Source organism: Ranitomeya variabilis, chromosome 4 (genome assembly GCF_051348905.1).
Source record: "Ranitomeya variabilis isolate aRanVar5 chromosome 4, aRanVar5.hap1, whole genome shotgun sequence".
In the NCBI taxonomy this organism is placed as follows: Eukaryota; Metazoa; Chordata; class Amphibia; order Anura; family Dendrobatidae; genus Ranitomeya; species Ranitomeya variabilis.
The window spans coordinates 660,550,420-660,564,362 of NC_135235.1; the positions used below are offsets into that span (position 1 = coordinate 660,550,420).

General features: G+C 47.2%; 1 protein-coding gene across 1 annotated transcript in view; it reads left to right on the forward strand.

The window, feature by feature from the left end:
• LOC143767517 (uncharacterized) overlaps window positions 1-13,943 on the forward strand; it is a 96,137-nt gene that overhangs the window by 51,517 nt on the left and 30,677 nt on the right. The gene's annotated exons all lie outside the window — the stretch shown is intronic.

Sequence of the window (13,943 nt, forward strand, 5' to 3'; positions counted from 1 at the left end):
TGTGAACATAGTCCTACTCTGAAACGCTATGTCTATCTGGTGTTACATAGGACTGCATGTGATATATACTAAATTATCTGTACTCAGAGAGTTATCACTGCTATCTCTGGTGTTACATAGGACTGCAGGTGACATCTACTACATTACCTGTTCTTAGAGAGTTATCACTGCATTATCTGTGGTGTTAAAAAAAAATTAAGAGGGGGTTGGGGGCAACTCTTTGTCTTGGGGCTTGGGCCCCCAATCTTTTCTGACCCTAGCAACGCCCCTGCATACAGCTAATAGTGGCAGACCTGTTGGCCGATATAAGGCCCCTAAATATGGGGGCCACAGTGTGAGCACTGGCTCCAGGCCCCTCCACCAACTGTATCCACATCCTGCTCATGTAGTTTAACCTATATGTTTGTGTGATTTTACAATGTTATCATTTGGGGCCCAACTTTAAATTTTTGCCTAGCGCCCCATTTTGTCTAAAACCGGCCCTGCTCACTGCTACTATCTCCACCCCCTTACGACCTCTTGTTTCACAGTTAGATGGTGTGATGGCAGACATAGAAGCACATCTCCCACAGACTCTGTCACTATGGTTAAAGGAACCTGTCAACAGAAAAAATACTATCAACCTGCAGATATGGGTTAATCTTCAGGTTAATAGCGTTCCTAACCTGCCCGGCACCTGCACTTAGCCAAACGCTTCAGGGAGAAAATTAACTCTATTCTCCATGTAGCGTTCGTGTTTTAGTCACAGAGACGGCGCGGACACAGGTTCAGTCACCGCTCTGAGTCTACAGAGTGGCGGCTGTAACCTCACCCTGGCATTGACTGATGCTCTGCATTGGGGAGGGCTGTCAGTCAGGGCCGGGTGCGCAGTTACAGCCATCACTCTGTATACTCAGAGCGGTGACTGAACCCGAACCGGCGCTTCTCCCACCCCGTAACTCAAACCCGAATGCTGGAGGGGGGAAAAAATAATTTTCTCCCACACAGCATTCGGTTATGGCTACTTTCACACATCAGGTTTTTGCTTTCAGGCACAATCCGTCAACTGTTGAACAAAACGGATCCGTCACAAATTGTGAAAAACTGATGCAACAGATCTGTTTTTTTTCGCTGGATCCTACTAGGTGATCCGGGATCCCAAGCCATCCGTCGCAATCCATCGCTAATACAAGTCTATGAGAAAAAAACGGATCCGGTGGCAATTTTTGCCAGATCCGTTTTTTTCAAAATTCGCCGGATTGTGCCTGACGGCAAGAAACTTATGTGTGAAATTAGCCTAAGTGTGGGCACTGGGCAGATTAGTAACACTATTAATATGCAGATAATTCCCATAGCTGTAGGTTAAGAGTGTTTTTCTGCAGTCAGGCTATGTTTGCACAGTCAGGAATCCCTGCCCTTTGGACGCAGCAGGGACCCCACTCCACCCAAAGCGCTGCCCCCTGTTGTACGCACGGTGATTCTGGATGTGTTCATTGAACACATGAGGAATCACCTCATCGTATTCATAGACTGTATTATTTATCTTGCGGAGACTGAGCGTCTCCGCAAGATAAATAGACATGCTGCGGTCTATAAAGACGCGCCGCATGTCCGGTTATGCAGGGCCGCCGGATGCAGCCCTGCACGCAAAAACTGAAGAAATCCGGACAGTGGAAACATACCCTTAGAGATTAGATAGGTAGAGAGTAGTGATGAGCGAGCATGCTCGGGTGGTCTCTGAGTATCTTGGGCGTGCTCGTAGATTATGTTTGTGTCCACGTAGTGCATTTTTTGCGGCTTGTAGACAGCCTGAATACATGTGGGGATTCCCTAACTAACAGGCAACCCCTGCATGTGTTCAGGTTGTCTAACGGCCTCAAATCATGCAGCTATGGGGACACAAACATAATCTATGAGCACACCCAAGATACTCAGAGACCACCCGAGCATGCTCGCTCATCACTAGTGGGGAGAAGTGTAGGATGTTGTGTAATAAAGCTCATTACAAAGCAGTTAGGGTGTAAGCATAGAAATTTACAAAGGACATTATAGGTACCGGACCATCCCTCTAATGTTGGCAGTGCAGCTGTAAGGCTACTTTCACACATCAGGTTTTTGGTTTCAGGCTAAATCCGGCAAATTTGTACAAAAACGGATCCGGCGTAAATTGTGAAAAACTGATGCACCGGATCCGTTTTTTAGCTGGATCCGGCTTTCTTTACTGCGCAAGGATTTTTTACTTCCTGATTCCGGGGACGAGAGAGAGAGAGAGAGAGAGAGAGAGAGGGAGGGGAGAGGGAATTTTTCCCATCCCAGAATCGAAAACAAAGCTTCTGGGCATGCTCAATGTGTTAAAACCGGATTCGGTAGCCGGAACCGTTGATTCACACACCCGTTCCATGCGTTTATTGCTGGAAATGTCCCTTCAGGCTTTTTCGCCGCACAGAAAAAACGTTGCAGGGGACGTTTTTTGTGTCCGACAAATAAGTCTGAAGGGACGGATCTGGCACAAAACGCATGAAACGCATGCCCTTCAGGCACAATCCGGCGCTAATACAACTGTATGGGAAAAAAACGGATCCGGCGTAAAAAAAAAACAGGATCCGTTTTTTTTCAAAAACTGCCGGATTGTGCCTGAAACAAAAAACCTGATGTGTGAAAGCAGCCTAAGATTCATTAAGAGGCGCACTTAATAAATTAGGCACATCTTATCACTGGTGTGCGCCTTGCCAAAAGTGTACATTTCTGGCTTACGTTAGCCAAATTCTTAAAAAATTACAACACTTTAGTGGCCTGACGGGCTTCGGCATATGACTTGCCTCCCATGTTCTTCCTACTTTGGTGTATCTGGCTAAGGGCTCATACTCACCTGCGAGAAACTCGGATGAGTCTCGCATGTTAATACCCGGCGCTGCTGCCGGCACTCAGGAGTGGAGCGTACGGCTGCATGTATTCCTATGCGGCCGCACGCTCCGATCTGAGTGCTGGCAGCAGTGCCGGGTATTAACATGAAAGACTCATCCGAGTTTCTCACAGGTGAGTATGAGCCCTAACACTGGGTGAAAATGGCAAAAGCCACAACATTTTTTTAATAATTTCGAGATGTGCACAAATTTTCTGACTGTAGTATGCCAGAATTCTAGAAAAAATACTTTGATGAATTGTGGCCTTTGTGAATTAGCAGATTCAGTTCACAAATAAAACTAAAGTGTCTTAGGCATTTGTCATGTCTGTATATCAATCTTACATTATGTGGCTGTGCACGCTGGAGTGTTCCTGCGAGGCATGTGATTATAGACATAACAGGTTTAGGCTGGCATCTCAGGTAACATTTGTTGTGTGGAACACTTTACTGTACGGCTGCTAAGAAGTAGAGTTGAGTGAATATGTTCGGAATCGGTCACCAAATCTGAATTTGCCATATTCGTGCCATACTGCCTGGTACCAACATATTCAGTTATTTTTACGCCCATTGGCTCCAATGACGGTTGGAGAATATTGCAAATACAATATTTGCCGCTGATCATAATCAGAACCGTATTTTGAAAAATTCGCTCAACTCTACTAAGAAGGCCATTTAAGTTTAGTATGTATGAAATGGTTTCTTATCAGTTGCACCTCGGATGCGCACTTCTCACGCTGAATGGTATGTGAGACCACCACTCCTGGGCCAGTGCTTTGTGTTTGCCCCCCAGGCTAAAATTTGCCAGTCAGCCCCTGGACACACTAGTATGACTCCAGACTTAGCCTTTGTGTCCATAATGAGATTTTGGTGCTTTTTAAAGCTACATATTTTTGTTGTATCAAAAACGCAGCGTCATCAATGTGGATGGGATTTACCATATAAAATCTCCTGCCCACTCGGCTTTTTTATGCAGTGTAAACTGACCTGCTTGTTCGTGCTTCAACTTCGCAACATGTCAATTTTTCTTGCAGATATGCTACATTTTCTGGGCACATTTTTCCCGTAGAAGCAAAATATAGCTAATGTGGCCACTTTGGACCAGACCGTAGCACTATGGAGAGCGCAGATTCATCTTCATTGTTTACGAGACCCCGCTCTGTGTGTAAAGTAGTAGCTTTTCTTGGTACTGCAACTAAGGCTGGAATCACACTAGTGTATAACATCAGATGCGAGATGCCAATGACCCTCGGCTCCAGCTCTGCTGTGAGCGTGATCTGAGTTTTAGTGCTCTGCTCCGATCCTCTCACATGGGAGAATCAGAGCACAGCTGCGGAGGAGACGGAGAAAGTAATTTTTCCATCTCCTCCATTACCTGTCTCGGCGTATATCGGACTGCTCTGGGATGATAGTCTGATGTTTCACATGCATCCATAGACTTGTGTGGGTGTGAGTGAGCCAAGTCTCGGTGCCAATCGCAGCATGCAGCTATTGCTCTCTCAGGCCGGCGTCACACTAGGCGTATGAAAATACGGTCCGTTTTTTACGGCCGTAATACGCAGAAATGTTCCCAAAGTAGTGATCCATATGTCATCCTTAGGCAGGGTGTGGCAGCGTATTTTGGCATGTCATCCTCCGTATGTAATCCGTATGGCATGCATACTGCGATATTTTCTCACAGACTTGCAAAACCAACATACAATGGATCCATGGGCTCAAATGTTCGTTAAAACATATATACAGTATATATATATATGTCAGTGAGACATGCATGCATGATTTTCTACGGCCGTACAAGACCGTATAATACGGATACGTAAAATACGGCAGATAGGAGCTGGGCCATAGAGAATCATTTTACCGTATGCAATCCTTATTTTCTGCGCCTCTCATACGTCCGTAAAACTCGATAGTGTGACGCCGGCCTCATGGTGAATCGACATGAGAAAATAATCGCAGATCTGAGATGCTCCATAGAATAACACTGGTCTGAGTTCTATACAATGTTTTATCACATAGCACTCAGCCGTGTTATACGCTTGTGTGACCCCGGCCTTAGAGCAATAAATAAGATTGAGCTGTAAGGCCATGTGCACACGTTCAGTATTTTTTGCGTTTTTTCGCTATAAAAACGTGATAAAAACGCGAAAAAAACGCTTACATATGCCTCCTATTATTTACAGTGTATTCCGTATTTCTTGTGCAAATGTTGCATTTTTTTCCGTGAAAAAAATCGCATCGCAGAAAAAAAAGCAACATGTTCATTAAATTTGCGGAATTGCGGGGATTCCGCACAACTAGGAATGCATTGATTTGCTTACTTTCCGCATGGGGCTGTGCCCACCATGCGGGAAGTAAGCAGATCATGTGCGGTTGGTACCCAGGGTGGAGGAAAGGAGACTCTCCTCCACGGACTGGGCACCATATAATTGGTAAAAAAAAAAAGAATTAAAATAAAAAATAGTCATATACTGTCACGGGGATACAAGGAGGGCGAGAGCTAATAACCCGGGCTCCTGCAATTTCCCTCAGACTAGGGAAACACTGTCTGACCCTCTACCTGAAGTTTACACTGAAGGTGTGCATGTTCAGGCCTCCACCCTCACCCTGACTCCTGATTCAGCCCTAGACTGAGCACCACCGCCCACCACCCAGTGAATGCAATAGACCAATACCCACAGTTATAACAAACAAGGATAAAGGAAAATATACACCACGCCGCAGTAAATCAGGAATACACTATAAAGGTGCAGGGCAAAATAAATACAAATATAGGAAGGAGTAAATAAGACAAAGGAAAATACACCACCAACAATGATTCTCCAACAACCAGCTCTCCACTCCGGACCGAGATAACTACGGAATAGACAGAAGCTATAATCGGCGACGCCCAAAGATCAGGAGAACCATTTAAAGGAAATGGGCATGGCCCAGCTTCCAATCCGAGGATCAGATAAATTTACCCCGGAGCAGACAGACGAAAACTAGCCGATGCCAAAGAGCAAACAGTGGTCAAACGCGGAATTACCGCTGTCTGTCAGACGACCTGGTCTGAACAGTGTCCGACATGACAGTACCCCGCCTTCTACGAGGGACCCCAGGGCCCTCACGGCTTATAGGACCTGGCTTGTCCGGATGGCGATGATGAAAACACCTGACCAGTCGATCCGCATGAATGTCCGAGGCTGGTACCCAGGACCTCTCCTCAGGCCCATAACCACGCCAGTGTACCAAATATTGTAAAGTGCGGTGCACCACACGAGAGTCAACCACCCTGGAGACTTCAAATTCTAGGTTACCATCCACCAAGACTGGAGGTGGCATAGGTGCCGTGTCCACAGAACCCACCACCTTCTTAAGAAGAGACCTGTGGAACACGTTGTGTATTTTATACACCGTAGGGAGCTCCAGTCGGTACGCTACTGGGTTAATGACGGCGGTGACCCTAAATGGACCAATAAACCGTGGACCCAATTTAAGGGATGGTATCTTGAGTCTTATGTTTTTTGTGGATAACCACACCCAGTCATCCACACTCAGGTCCGGACCTGGCACACGCCTACTGTCAGCCACACGTTTGTACCTAGCACCCACACTCAACAGGCGCTGTTTCACTCTCCTCCAGACTGATGACAATTGTGTTCCTAACTGGTCTTCCTCCGGAACGCCGGAAGAGCCTCTCTGACTCAACGTACAAAACTGAGGATGTAGCCCGTAAACACAAAAAAACGGAGACTCCCCAGACGACTCCTGGCGGTGATTATTGATGGCAAACTCGGCCAAAGGAAGAAAGGTAGACCACTCCTCCTAGTTATCAGAGACAAAGCAGCGCAAGTACTGCTACAAATTTTGGTTCATACGCTCGGTCTGACCATTTGACTGGGGATGAAACGCAGACGAATGAGACAACTTGATCCCCAGCCGTGAGCAAAATGCTTTCCAAAATTTTGCTACAAACTGAGTTCCCCTATCTGACACGATGTCAGACGGAACTCCATGAAGCCTGACCACCTCCTGCACAAACACCTGAGCAAGAGTCTTAGCGTTAGGCAACGAAGGCAAAGACACAAAGTGCGACATTTTTGAAAACCGATCCACAATCACCAAAATGACCGTGTTCCCAGCTGAGGGAGGCAAATCAGTGATGAAATCCATGGAGGTTTCCGTCCATGGCTTACTCAGTACCTCCAGAGGAAGTAGTGTGCCAACAGGACGGGAGCGGGGCGTCTTCGCCCTAGCGCTCGTGGTGCAAGCTGACACATATGAGACCACGTCCTGTCGGATTTTGGGCCACCAAAACCGACGTGACACCAACTCCAAAGTACCTCTAACCCCTGGGTGGCCAGCCAGGACAGTATCATGATGCTCCGCCAACACCTTTAGGCGGAGATGAAGCGGTACAAAAGATTTGTTGATGGGAAGCTCAGATGGTACCTCCTCCTGAGCCTCGGCAATCTCAGCCTCAACCTCGGTAGTGAGAGCCGAAACCACAACACCCTTTTGGAGGATGGGTACTGGATCCTTTCGAGGTTCTCCCCCTGGAAAACACCTGGACAGAGCATCCGCCTTAGTGTTTTTAGACCCTGGTCTGTAAGTGACAACAAAGTTGAACCGCGTGAAAAACAATGCCCAGCGAGCCTGCCTGGGGGACAGACGCTTGGCAGACTCCAAATACAACAGATTCTTATGGTCGGTAATAACAGTGACCTGATGGACCGACCCCTCCAAGAAGTTTCGCCATTCCTCAAAGGCCAACTTAATAGCCAACAACTCCCTGTTGCCGATATCGTAGTTATGTTCAGCGGACGACAGTTTTTTTGAGAAATAGGCGCACGGACGCAAACCACTCAAGGATGAGCCTTGAGATAGTACCGCCCCCACACCAACCTCAGACGCATCGACTTCCACGACAAAGGGTTTAGATATGTCTGGCTGCACAAGAATGGGGGCTGAAACAAAACTGTTCTTGAGAAATTCAAATGCGCGAACAGCAGCCTCAGGCCAAACGGAGAAATTGGTACCCTTTTTATTCATGTCAGTTAGCGGTTTAGCAATGATAGAAAAATCCTTGATAAATTTCCTATAGTAGTTAGAAAACCCAAGGAACCGCTGAAGTGCTTTCAGGTTATCAGGACGTTCCCAATGCAGCACCGCTTGCACCTTAGCGGCGTCCATTTTAAAACCCGAAGCAGACACAATATAACCCAAGAACGGCAACTCTTGAGCAAAAAATACACATTTCTCAAGTTTAGCATACAGCTTATTCTCTCTAAGAAGCTGTAACACCTGCCTGACATGATCTAAATGAGCATCACGGTCGCAAGAAAATATGAGGATGTCATCTAGGTACACGATAACGAATTTCCCCAAAACATGCGAGAACACATCATTGATGAAATGTTGGAACACTGCAGGTGCGTTAGTTAACCCAAAAGGCATCACCAAATTTTCAAAATGACCCTCAGGGGTAGTAAAAGCCGTCTTCCACTCATCACCTTGACGGACTCTTATGAGGTTGTACACCCCCCTGAGGTCAAGCTTGGTAAACCACTTAGCACCTGCCACCTGGTTGAACAAGTCAGGTATCAGTGGCATCGAGTATGGATCACGAACCGTAATCTGGTTCAACTCCCTGAAATCCAAACAAGGGCGTAATCCGCCATCTTTCTTCTTCACGAAGAAGAACCCTGCTGCCACCGGCGAGGATGATGGCCTGATGTGCCCTTTGCTCAAACTTTCAGAAATGTAATCCTTGAGCGCTTGTCTCTCCGGACCGGAGATGTTGAACATCCTTGCTTTAGGCAACTTGGCCCCTGGTTTAAACCTGATAGAACAGTCATAGGAGCGGTGTGGCGGCAACTCTGAACAACCCTTCTCAGAGAACACATCCGCATAATCCTGAAGTGACTCAGGAACGCTTGAATTCACAGCGGACACACACGTGGCCAGGCAATTCTCCTGACAGAAATCACTCCACTGGATTATGTCCTGAGTTTTCCAGTCAATCACCGGGTTGTGTGTAGACAACCATGGAAAACCCAGAACCAATTGTGCCGGAAGACTCTTGAGCACCTTACATGTGACCTGCTTGAAATGAAGAACCCCAATGTGGAGTTTAACCTCAGCCACGAACTCAGTAATCTCCCCTTGTGGAAGAGGAGCAGAATTGATGGTGACCACACGGATAGGATGAGGCAGTTTTTCAATCTTAAAACCAGCAGTGCGCGCAAACTCCTCATCAATGAGATTTGTGGCGGAACCACTATCCACAAAGATAGTGATTGGTATCTCTCTGCCAGCGACAACAATTCTGGCAGGGAGCATGCACTGAGAAATCATCATGGAAGATATACATAAGCTCAGACTGGACTCCTCCACACCCTCTGAGCTCAGAAGTTTTCCGCTGTTGCGTTTTTCTTTAACAGCAGAGGACAGATATTAATAAAATGACCAGTTTTACCGCAGAAAAAACAGGCTCCCTGCTTCCTGAGTACAGGGGTACGATTCTTAACATGTGACACCCCTGCGATTTGCATAGATTCTGTGGGCTCACCTGCAGCAACCTCACGGGAACCTAAACCTTCACCCACAGGCGGCGTCTCATGATTCCCCCTACGGCGATCAATGCGGAAAACAAGACTCATAGCGGAATCTAGTGAAGCAGGAGTCTCGTACATCAGGAGGGCTTTTTTAACCCTATTAGAAACTCCATGAATAAAGTGACTCCGCAATGCTGGCTCATTCCACTGAGTGTCAACCGCCCAGCGGCGAAATTCAGAACAGTAATCCTCTGCAACACGCTCCCCCTGGCAAATAGTGCATAACTTAGGTTCTGCTAGAGCCATTCTGTCTGGATCGTCGTAAATGTGTCCTAGAGCAGAAAAGAAACCCTCCACTGAGTTAAATGCAGCAGAATCAGACGGCAACGAAAATGCCCATGCTTGGGGATCCCCGCTTAATAATGACAACACCAGGCCCACACGTTGAGCCTCATTACCAGAGGAGATCGGGCGCATACGGAAATACAGTTTGCAAGCTTCACGAAAAGAATCAAATTTACTGCGTTCCCCAGCAAATTTTTCAGGCAAAGGAAACTTGGGCTCATTAACTCCTCCTGTAGCTCCAGCCTGTATATTAGATACTGCTAGTCCCTGTTGCTGCACTGCTCCTCTCAACTCAGTGACCTGTAGGGACAGCGCCTCCAACTGGCGGGTTATGGAAGTCATGGGATCCATGACAAAACACAGAGAAGAAAGAAAAAAAAAAAAAAAAAGAACCCTTTTTTTTTTTGTTAGACCGATTATAATGTCACGGGGATACAAGGAGGGCGAGAGCTAATACTACCAGCCACTACAGCAGAAGCTCCACTGATAATCATAATCAGTGAAGCTTCCGAATCCGATGTAGAGACTGGTTGAGGACCTGTAGTGACATCACGATCATGTGACCTGCCATGTGACCGTGATGTCACCACAGGCCATGTATTCATAGGCCAGTGCACCGTCCTCCTGTCCTCCTGCACGGAGCTTCTGAGGGGAGGGAGAGCTAAGACCCGGGCCGGCACCTACATACCTGAGCTGTGATGTGAGGTACCATAAGTCGTGCAGCACCCTTTGTGTGTGCTGCTCCTGTGATGATGGCTCCTGTCAGCTCCTCCTGCTCTTGTCGGCAGTCCCAGCAGAGGAGAGGGCAGGGAGGTGTCTGCTGGGACTGTGCTGCTGGGAGCAGGAGGAGCTGCAGCTGATACTGTGGAACATCTCATTCCCTCCAGCATAAAGCAGTGTATGTGAGGTGTGTGTAATTGAGGTGTGTATAGTGTGTGGTATGTGTAGTGTGTGCTGTCTGTGAGCTATGTGTATGATTTTATATGAATCACATGTATCAAATGAGCATTTGTTGTGCAGCATGTGTCTGCCATGTATGCATGTGTGTGCCATGTATGTATGTGTCATGTGTGCCATGTACCGTATGTATGTGTCGTGTGTGCCATGTATGTATGTATGTGTCGTGAGTGCCATGTATGTATGTGTCGTGTGTGCCATGTATGTATGTGTATGCCATGTATGTATGTATGTATGTGTGTGTGCCATGTATGTATGTATGTGTCGTGTGTGCCTTGTATGTATGTGTGTGTGCCATGTACATGTGTGTTGCATATACGGATGTTCCATGTACTGTATGTATGTGTGTGCCATGTACATGTACTGTATGTATGTGTGTGTCATGTACATGTACTGTATGTATGTGTGTACCATGTATGTGTGTGTGCCATGTACATGTACTGTATGTATGTACCATGTATATGTGTGTACCATGTACGTGTGTGCAATATGTACATGTACTGTATGTATGTGTGTGCGCCGTGTATATGTACTGTATGTATGTGTGTGCCATGTACAGGTGTGTGTGTCATGTACGTGTGTGCCATGTACATGTACTGTATGTATACATTTTTGCACATGTCACTTATTGGGGTCAGTCATCAGCACTACAAATCGACAGTGAATTCAAAACAATGGGACAACGAATACTGATGTGTTGTGATGCTGAAGCCTGCAACCCATTTTGCCCTTTTACAAATGTTCAACGTTAATAATTTCTAATGTTTACTTTAAATGGAACCTGTCACCCCGTTTTTTGAAGATGAGCTAAAAATACCGTTAAATAGGGGCAGAGCTGGGCGTTACATTAGTGTCTTTGTGTGCCTTTATAACCTACCTAAGCTGCAGAAATACCTTTGTAAAGTCGCCGTTTTCTGCTGTCACTCACGCTGGTCTGGTCATATGGGTGTGGTGACAGCGCTGTTTCTCCCCCAGAATCCTGCTCATCATTACGTTGGTGGCGTAGTGGTGTGCGCATGTCCAAAGCGAAGATCCACTGCCCAGGAGATTCAAAACAGCGCGGTCTTCGCTATTCGCCATTTACCGGTGGGCGCGGCCATCTTTCCTGTGGCCGCGCGTGCGCAGATGGAGCGCTCTGCTGCCCGGGGCTTCAGGAAAATGGCCGCGGGATTCCGCGCGTGCGCAGATGGAGATCGCGGCGGCCATTTTCCTGAAGCCCCGGGCAGCAGAGCGCTCCATCTGCGCACGCGCGGCACAGGAAAGATGGCCGCGCCCACCGGTAAACTGCGAATAGCGAAGACCGCGCTGTTTTGAATCTCCTGGGCAGTGGATCTTCGCTTTGGACATGCGCACACCACTACGCCACCAACATAATGATGAGCAGGATTCTGGGGGAGAAACAGCGCTGTCACCACACCCATATGACCAGACCAGCGTGAGTGACAGCAGAAAACGGCGACTTTACAAAGGTATTTCGGCAGCTTAGGTAGGTTATAAAGGCACACAAAAGACACTAATGTAACGCCCAGCTCTGCCCCTATTTAACGCTATTTTTAGCTCATCTTCAAAAAACGGGGTGACAGGTGCCCTTTAAGGCTGTGTGCACACATTCAGGATTTTTTGCTGTTTTTTTCTCTATAAAAACGCAAAAAAACGCATACATTAAGCATCCTATTATTAGAATGCAATCTGCAATTTTTGTGCACATGTTGCGTTTTTTTCCGCGGCGGAATCGCATTCTGGAAAAAAACGCAGCATGTTCATTCTTTGTGCGGAATCGCAGGGATTCCGCACACATAGGAAAGCATTGATCCGCTTACTTTCCGCATGTGGCTATGCCCACCATGCGGGAAGTAAGCGGATCATGTGCGGTTGGTACCCAGGGTAGAGGAGAGGAGACTTTCCTCCAGGCCCTGGGAACCATATAATTGTTAGAAAAAAAAGAATTAAAATAAAAAATCATGATATTCTCACCTTCCGGCATCCCTGACAGCCTTCCCGCTCCTCGAGATGCTTCCATTCCCAATAATGCATTGCGAAAATGACCTGTGATGACGTCGGTCCACCTGGACCCGTAGAAGCGCATTTGCGTGAAACGGACGTCGTCCACTCCTTCTTCCCCGCACCCGTCTCTTTTTCCTGCCACCTCTCCGCAAATGTCTAACATCGCATAAAGCGAATAAAGGACACTACTTTCAGCAATATTTGGGTGAGTGCCGCATCTTTTCATATTTTTAAGGTCTCGCGAGTAGTGTTGAGCGATACCTTCCGATACTCAAAGGTATCGGATGGGATCGGCCGATATCCAAAAAATATTGGATATCGCCGATACCCGATACCAATGCAAGTCAATGGCACACAAGTATCGGAAGGTATCCTGGATGGTTCCCAGGGTCTGAAGGAGAGGAAACTCTCCTTCAGGCCCTGGGATCCATATTCATGTAAAAAATAAAGAATAAAAATAAAAAATATGGATATACTCACCCCTCCGGCGGCCCCGGGACCTTAGCGATGTAACCGGCAGCCTCCGCTCCTAAGAATGCAGCATGAAGGACCTTCGATGATGTCGCGGCTTGTGATTGTTCATGTGACCGCTCACGCGACCAATCACAAGCCGCGACGTCATCGCAGGTCCTACACACTGCATTCTTAGGAACGGAGGCTGCCGGTTACATCGCTAAGGTCCAGGGTCCGCCGGAGGGGTGAGTATATCCATATTTTTTATTTTTATTCTTTATTTTTTACATGAATATGGATCCCAGGGCCTGAAGGAGAGTCTCCTCTCCTCCAGACCTTGGGAACCATACACTGGGAACTTCCGATTCCGATATCACAAAAATATCGGAACTCGGTATCGGAATTCCGATACAGCAAATATCGTCCGATACCCGATACTTGCGGTATCGGAATGCTCAACCCTACTCGCGAGACTGCTACTTCATCTGGGGTCATTGTCGCAATGCAATTATTGGGACCGGAGCATCGCGAGGAGCGGGAAGACTGCCGGGGATAGGCAGCATCAATAGTAAAAAGTTGGTCACACTTGTCAAACAATGTTTGACAAGTGTGACCAACCTGTCAGTTTACCAAGCGACGCTACAGATCGCTTGGAAAACGCTAGCATTCCGCAAGCTAATTACGCTTGGAAAACGCTAGTGTTTATCGGGAAAACGCATGCCAATTCCGCATGCGATATACCCGCAGCAGGAGTTACGGAATTG